This window comes from Dipodomys merriami, unplaced genomic scaffold (assembly GCF_024711535.1).
Source record: "Dipodomys merriami isolate MVZ:Mamm:240054 unplaced genomic scaffold, mDipMer1.0.p SCAF_185, whole genome shotgun sequence".
Classification (NCBI taxonomy): domain Eukaryota; kingdom Metazoa; phylum Chordata; class Mammalia; order Rodentia; family Heteromyidae; genus Dipodomys; species Dipodomys merriami.
In genome coordinates, this window is record NW_027203215.1 from 2330873 (window position 1) to 2337424 (window position 6552).

The 6552-nt window shown below is 50.7% G+C and overlaps 1 protein-coding gene, 1 long non-coding RNA gene and 3 other non-coding genes across 9 annotated transcripts in view; 3 read left to right on the plus strand and 2 right to left on the minus strand.

Annotated features, from left to right (window-relative positions):
- The window catches only part of Slc28a2 (solute carrier family 28 member 2), a 34233-nt gene extending 32951 nt beyond the window's left edge, over positions 1-1282 (minus strand). The window contains exon 1 of the mRNA XM_070026640.1: positions 833-1282. The gene's annotated coding sequence lies outside the window, so the exon portion shown is untranslated. The remainder of the gene's footprint in view (positions 1-832) is intronic.
- Trnah-gug (transfer RNA histidin (anticodon GUG)) lies at positions 778-849 on the minus strand. Its single transcript has one exon. It is a non-coding gene; the product is annotated as a tRNA-His (tRNA).
- Positions 857-4500, plus strand: LOC138830186 (uncharacterized). Of its 5 annotated transcripts, none has more exons than XR_011372903.1 (4): positions 857-898; positions 1611-1847; positions 2428-3672; positions 4252-4499. It is a non-coding gene; the product is annotated as an uncharacterized lncRNA (long non-coding RNA). The 5 variants fall into 5 exon arrangements; XR_011372902.1 differs by lacking the exon at positions 857-898 and adding an exon at positions 1405-1461; XR_011372905.1 differs by lacking the exon at positions 857-898 and having other exon boundaries at positions 1413-1847; positions 2428-3402; positions 3534-3672; positions 4252-4500.
- Positions 1445-1516, plus strand: Trnah-gug (transfer RNA histidin (anticodon GUG)). Its single transcript has one exon. It is a non-coding gene; the product is annotated as a tRNA-His (tRNA).
- Positions 3386-3457, plus strand: Trnah-gug (transfer RNA histidin (anticodon GUG)). The gene has a single exon. It is a non-coding gene; the product is annotated as a tRNA-His (tRNA).
- Positions 4501-6552: the final 2052 nt, after the last annotated feature.

Here is a 6552-nt window from a genome sequence, read left to right on the forward strand (position 1 = left end):
TACTAGAACACCTGGACCACCAAACGTTAACGAGACGTTTCACAGAAACCACTACACGGCTTGACCATTGATGGGTACCAAATGAAGACAGAGTAGTAGCTCCCAGAATATATAAAAAATATAATATATATTATGCATAATAAAATATATGAAATATAGATATAATATATACAAAAAATAAGACATTCCTAAATAACTTGAGAGGAGGGACAAGAGGGAAGAAATGGAGGAAAACGAGGGAAGGGGGTGACAGGGTCCAAGCAGCACTGAACTCGTAACTGGACTTACGGAATTGTCACCCCTTTGTACAACTACACCATCATCCTACCAGACTGGAAAAACAAAACAAAAAGATATTCACCTATTGGGACGGAAGGGGTTGGCTAGTTGGTGAGCAGACCCACTAGTTTTTACATAAGACAAACCACTGAGTGCCCTTACAGGGAAATGTGTCTTTGCATTAACAAAAGCACGAAGGATGTAAGACAGCAGGGAGAAAACCATCAGCACAATAAACTGGCCACCTAAAGAAAATCACATCCAAGGAAAACATCGCGTCCCGGAGTCGTTCTTCTTCTTCCCGCTTCCGAGCATTTTTCTAGTTAAATTTTCATTTAAAGGCTAGGAAAGGGGAAAAAAAAAAAACAAAAACGTCGGCCCTGACCTAAGCCCAATGGGCCAACCAACCACAGCTTCTCGGGGTTGATGACCCCGGGAACTGGGGGGGGAACCCCCTAAAAGGAAAGGCGACCCTCTGCCGTGCCATTGTTCCCACAATGCCGTGACTCGGATTCGAACCGAGGTTGCTGCGGCCACAACGCAGAGTACTAACCACTATACGATCACGGCGAGCTACCGGGACGCCACGGCCTGCCGGGCGCCAAGGGCCGTCCTTGAGGTGTGGAGAGCCGCCGTCCGGTCTTTCTCGAACTTTCCACGGAGGGAGCGCCAGCTGACCCCTTCCACACACCCCCCGGGGGGGGGGGGGAGACAGCGCCAGGCTCTGCCTGGGAGACCCGCGTACACCGCCGATGGGGGGGGGGAGACGTGGGAGCGCTCGGCCGACGCCGGGACGCCGACGACGCCGGGCCCACCGTGACGTGTGGAGAGCCCGGGGTCGCCGAGGGGAGCGGGAGGGACTCGTCGTTCTCTCTCAACATGCTACGAAAAGGAATTCTGACCACAGCACCACCACCACCCCCCAAAAAAACAAACGCTATCTTAGAGAAGCAGGGGGGTGAGGGGGAGGAAGTGTCTCGCGAGCTCCGAGTCCGCCCCGAAAGCTGAGGAGAAAGCGCGCCAGCTTCGGCGGCTGCCGGCGCGGCGGCGAGGTTGCTGATAGGCGGGAACTAGCCGGGACGGGGTGATGACGTCAAAAGGGGGCGGGACTTTTGACAGAGAAGAGACTAAGGGAGGCCGTTTGGCTCCGGGTTCCCGGTAGCTCGCCGTGATCGTATAGTGGTTAGTACTCTGCGTTGTGGCCGCAGCAACCTCGGTTCGAATCCGAGTCACGGCATTGTGAGAACAATGGCACGGCAAGGGGCCAGCGTTTTGTCCATTTCCTCCATTTTTTTTTTTTTTCTTTTTAAACCCTCCATCGTAACCTACAGGAAAATGGATCCCGTTCCCTTGTCGCAGGATAAAGTTGATTCACAACTGGACTACCCAAGGATTTGGGCTTCCTGGTTCCTAAGCGACTGGGGGACGTTTCGGGAGACAAAAGCACCGGGAACTCGCCAGGCTAAAATGTGAAAGGACATCGTCTCGCAGATTTCCACCCAAACGCCCTGGCGTGGATTCCAGATCGTTCTGGAAGAGGAGGCTCCTGGAAGGAAGGCTCCTGGAAGGTACCTCTTAAAAAAGCAGAATATGATGAAACCCCTTTGTGCAAGGAATATGCACTTTAAAATAACAAATGCATGTCAGGAGATTAAAACAGGCTGGGGGGGGAGAGGTCGGTTATGGAGAGGAGGGGGAATGGAGAGAGGAAACATCATTGCAGTTTTAGATGCTTGTCTGAAACCTGTTGGAATTGTTTCTGGAGAGGGGCTGGGGGGCAGAGGGGAAAGTGGTGGAGGGGGTCGATGGATTGGGATATCTTGTATGGAAATTTCACAACCCCTCCCCCTCCCTTAATAATGTATGCTAATAAAAAATATAAAATGATAGTGGGGGGGAAACGGGATAATGTAATATGCAGAGGCTTGCAGGGAGTGTGGACAAGGTGGTGTAGTAATTCCTCTTTCTGAGCGTTTCTCCCTAAATCTTCTTTATAAAGGCCCCCCACTGCTATAAGGCCCCCCCCCCCCCCGGGGCCCGGGCCTTCCCAGGCGCTTCTCAAGTACCTGTTGATTGAATGCAAGTACCTGGGGAGTGGGAAGCGGAGAAATGAGCTAGCAGAGCTTGTTGGATGTCCTGCGACTCTAGGGAGTGACAGCAGCGATCTGATCGTGTTCATCCAGAGCCCACCCCCCCCCCCGGTGTCCCCGGAGGGGCTCATTGGGGGCTGAAGACGCTGAAGGAAGACTTCCATGGGGACCCTCAATTCATGTGTCAGAGACCGTGGGCGCATCCTCCGTTTCGTAGTCATCGCCTATTGGATTGGGTCCTCGGCCCAAAGGTGCTCGGTGGGGTGGGTGCGAGCAGGTGGACCAGAAGGGGGAGAAACAAAATCCGTGGCGGGTGTGTGTGTGTGTGTGGGGTCCCTGCTGGCTGCAGGGAGGTGAGCATTCCCGGGCTTCGGATCGGGGGGTGGGCATCGGCATCAGGGAGTCCGAGAGGCCGCAAGGACTGGGTGCCGGGGCCGAGGAGGCAGAGAGGCTGACTTCGGTCTAGTAACCGATCTGGGTCCGGAGGGGAACGTCCACTCGCTCCGCAAGGCCTCGATGGGTCCCTGCTGCGGGGAAATCAAGCCACCAGGAGGCCTCCCCCCCCTTCACCCCCCTTCACCCCACCCCGACCCCCCGCACACACACACACACACACACCCCGGTGAGGATCGCCCCCTGCAGGCCTCTGGAAGCCTCTTCAAGGCACCCGGGAGAGATGGGTCTGAGCCCCGCCACCACCCCCCCCACCCCCTTCACCGGGAAGCCATGAGGATCGCCAGCACCACCCTCCTCCCCGCCTCTCCCCCACCCCCCCAACCCCACCCCAACTTCCCAGTAGCGTCATCCTCAGCTTCTCTGGACCAAAAAAAAAAAAAAAAAGAACCAAAACAAGAACCACCCGAGCCAACGGGCTAAGAGTGTAATGCGCCTGCGCACTCCCCACCGTCCGCGTCCCCACCCCGTTGGTTAGTCAGGCGGTGACGTAGCCAGTGGGCCGGCCTATGAGTGTTGAAGAGGACTTTCGGAAGGCTCGCCTCACAGGTCCCCGGTAGCTCGCCGTGATCGTATAGTGGTTAGTACTCTGCGTTGTGGCCGCAGCAACCTCGGTTCGAATCCGAGTCACGGCATTGTGGGAACAATGGCACGGCAAGGGGTTCGCCTTCTTTTTTTTTTTTCCCCTTTTCCCCTCCTCTTCCTGTCTAGATAAACTGGAAGCCGGTCTCTGATGAAAAGAACTGCCGCTCTGCTTTCCCCTGCGGAGAAGAAAAGATCGCCTCCTCCTGTCATTCCTTTCCAGGCTCTGGATGTGGCTTCGGATCAGCTTCTCCCTTCCTGACTCAAAGTCAGTGTCCAAATCGTTCCACCCCAATGAGCTCCCCCGACCCCCCCCCCCCGCCCCGCCCCGACTTGGTGGGGTTCCCTTCCTCGCTCCCCCCCCCAGCTTCTTCATGCATTATTTAAAATTGTGTCATCCATTTTTCAATAGACTATCTGCACACGCGGTAGTGAAAAGGATCTTTCTCATGCCACCAATGATTGCCAATTGCTGGGATATATTTGCCTTGACAGTCCTTGTGCAAACAGATGTTTATGTACATAGATGTGAATGTATTCCTGTACTTCTTGCATAAAACATAAATAGTCTATCCCCCCCCCACACACACACACACACGCCCTCCAGAATGATGTAATAAGAACAGAATTCGAGGTGACAGATTTTCCCTTGGGTAGGCAATCTCTCATTATGGGGAAAAGTACACACACACACACACACACACACACACACACGCCACCTTCCATTTAGCTAGGGAGGGTGGGGACAGTTTGGAGTAGCCAAACGGGGCAAAAATTCTTTATTGTATCCATTAAAACCTTTTTCTGGGCTCCTTTTACAAAGCAATTCTGTTATTTGACTTTTCAGGTTGGGAAATCAGGAGAGCAGCTTGAATTGGAGAACAGAAGGCCAAGTTGATTTTTCTGTCCATCTGGGAACCCTCTATTCACCCACCTCCCCCCCCCCCCCCCCCCCCCCCGTTCTTATGGCCGAAATCTAATTTAAGTCACAAACCACCAAAGTTTGAAAAATCAAGTGGATTGTAATCAGGACTGACTGAGTCTTCAAGTTTGTGTTCCAAGCACACGGCCTCTCCATAAATATTTAAACTGAAGGTCTGTTTGTTTGTTTAGTTTGCTTTTCTTAGTCAGGGTCTCACTGTGTTAACAAGGTTGGCCTCAGACTCACAGATCTCCAGCTTCTGGGTACCTGGAATTACAGTGACACCAAATGCCTGGTTCTGGGGTGAGTCTACAAATGAATGAAGTGGCCAGGTTTGCTTTAGAATTGTATATATTAATTGCATATTTAAATAATGAATCATGCCATTTTCATATTAAATAGAACTTGTCTGTGAGCCCACCAAAAAAAGAAAATTCACTCTCCCATTTTTCTTTTTCGATCCGGTTGTGGGGCCTGAACTCTGGGCCTGGGCGCTGTCCCTCAGCTCTTCAGCTCAAGGCTAGCGCTCTACCACTTGAGCCATAACACCACTTCCTGCTTTTTTCTTTTTGCTTATGTGGTGCTAAGGAATCGAACTCAGAGCCTCAGGCATGCAAGGCAAACACTCTACCACTGAGCCACCTTCCCAGCCCCCTCTCCCATCTTTCTAGTAACATGTAACTATAGGTCCTCCCTCTCTTGTCCCTCTCTTTCTTTTCCTTTCTTCCTTCCTCCTTTCTTCCATCTTTCCTTCCTTCTTTTTTCCTTCCTTCTCCTATTCTTAACAAGGATATGACTTGGAAAAATATTTCCTTTTCCTCTTTACAGTAAGAAGAAAAAAATGAAGGTTGGTGGTAAAAGCAACTGGTTGCGGGGCTGGGAAGGTGGCTCAGTGGTAGAGTGCTTGCCTTGCATGCCTGAGGCCCTTGGTTCGATTCCTCAGCACCACATAAGCAAAAAGAAAAGAGCTGGAAGTGGCGTTGTGGCTCAAGAGCTAGAGCGCTAGCCTTGAGCTGAAGAGCTGAGGGACAGCGCCCAGGCCCAGAGTTCAGGCCCTATGACCAGACCCCCCCAAAAAAAGAAAGAAAAAGAAAAAAAGCAACTGGTTGCAGTAAGAGAAATATTACCATTGTCCCCACCATGAATGCACTCCTTCCTCTGCTGTATAGCTTCCTATCTCTGCGCCTTTGTTCCGCTCATGCTAATCTCCTAGCTTGGAATGACTCTTCATCCCTTTGCTTCATTTGTCCAAGTGCTACACAGCTCAAGTGTACCTTCTTCATGAAGCCTGCAACTTGGTTGGTCCCATTCCTCTCAACAGTTACCACCTAACTCTATCCTACTTTCTAGCCATGTGACACCTTTCCACGTAACCATTTTTACAGATTTGTGTTGGCTTGTTGTTTTTGTGGTACAGGGCTTTGAACGGAGGGCCTCAATCATGCCACTTCAGCCATGCTCCTATTCCTTTTTTTTCTTTAGTTATTTTTCAGAGAGGTTCTTTTGCCTTTTGCTTAGAGTGGACTTGTGGACTTTGAATTGTGATTCTTCTGATCTCTGCTTCTTCTGTGACTGGGACGCCTGGCTGAACATTTTACAGTTTGAAAAGCTAGTTCAAATTCATCATATCCCATAATCGCCATACCATTACCAACCATTTCCAGGAAAGATCAGTGCCATTGAATTCTTGTCCAAATATCTTACCAGAACCCATAGCTGTTGACTCCTGGTCAGTGCCCTTCCTAGCCCTCCACAACTGGAGTTGTGGAGACCCTTATACACGGATTAACTATACCAGCCTTCAGCTATGTGTCATTCCTTTGACCAGGTTTACAGCATTTAATATATATTATACATATTATTATATATTATATATTACACACACACACACACACACACACACACACACACACATACATATATAGTCGGTTGTGGGGCTTGGACTCTGGGCCTGGGCGCTGTCTCTCAGTTCTTCAGCTCAAGGCAAGCGCTCTACCACTTGAGCCACAGTGCCATCTCCAGTTTTCTGGGTGGTTTATTGGAGAGAAGAGTCTCACAGACTTTAGTGCCTGGGCTGGCTTTGAACTGTGATCCTCAGATCTCAGCCTCCTGAGTAGCTAGGATTACAGGCGTGAGCCACTAGCACCCAGCTTGCACTTAATATTTTTAACCACACTTTTAAGAACGTGTGTTCATTATTTTCTCTATTAGACTTCATGAAGCTAA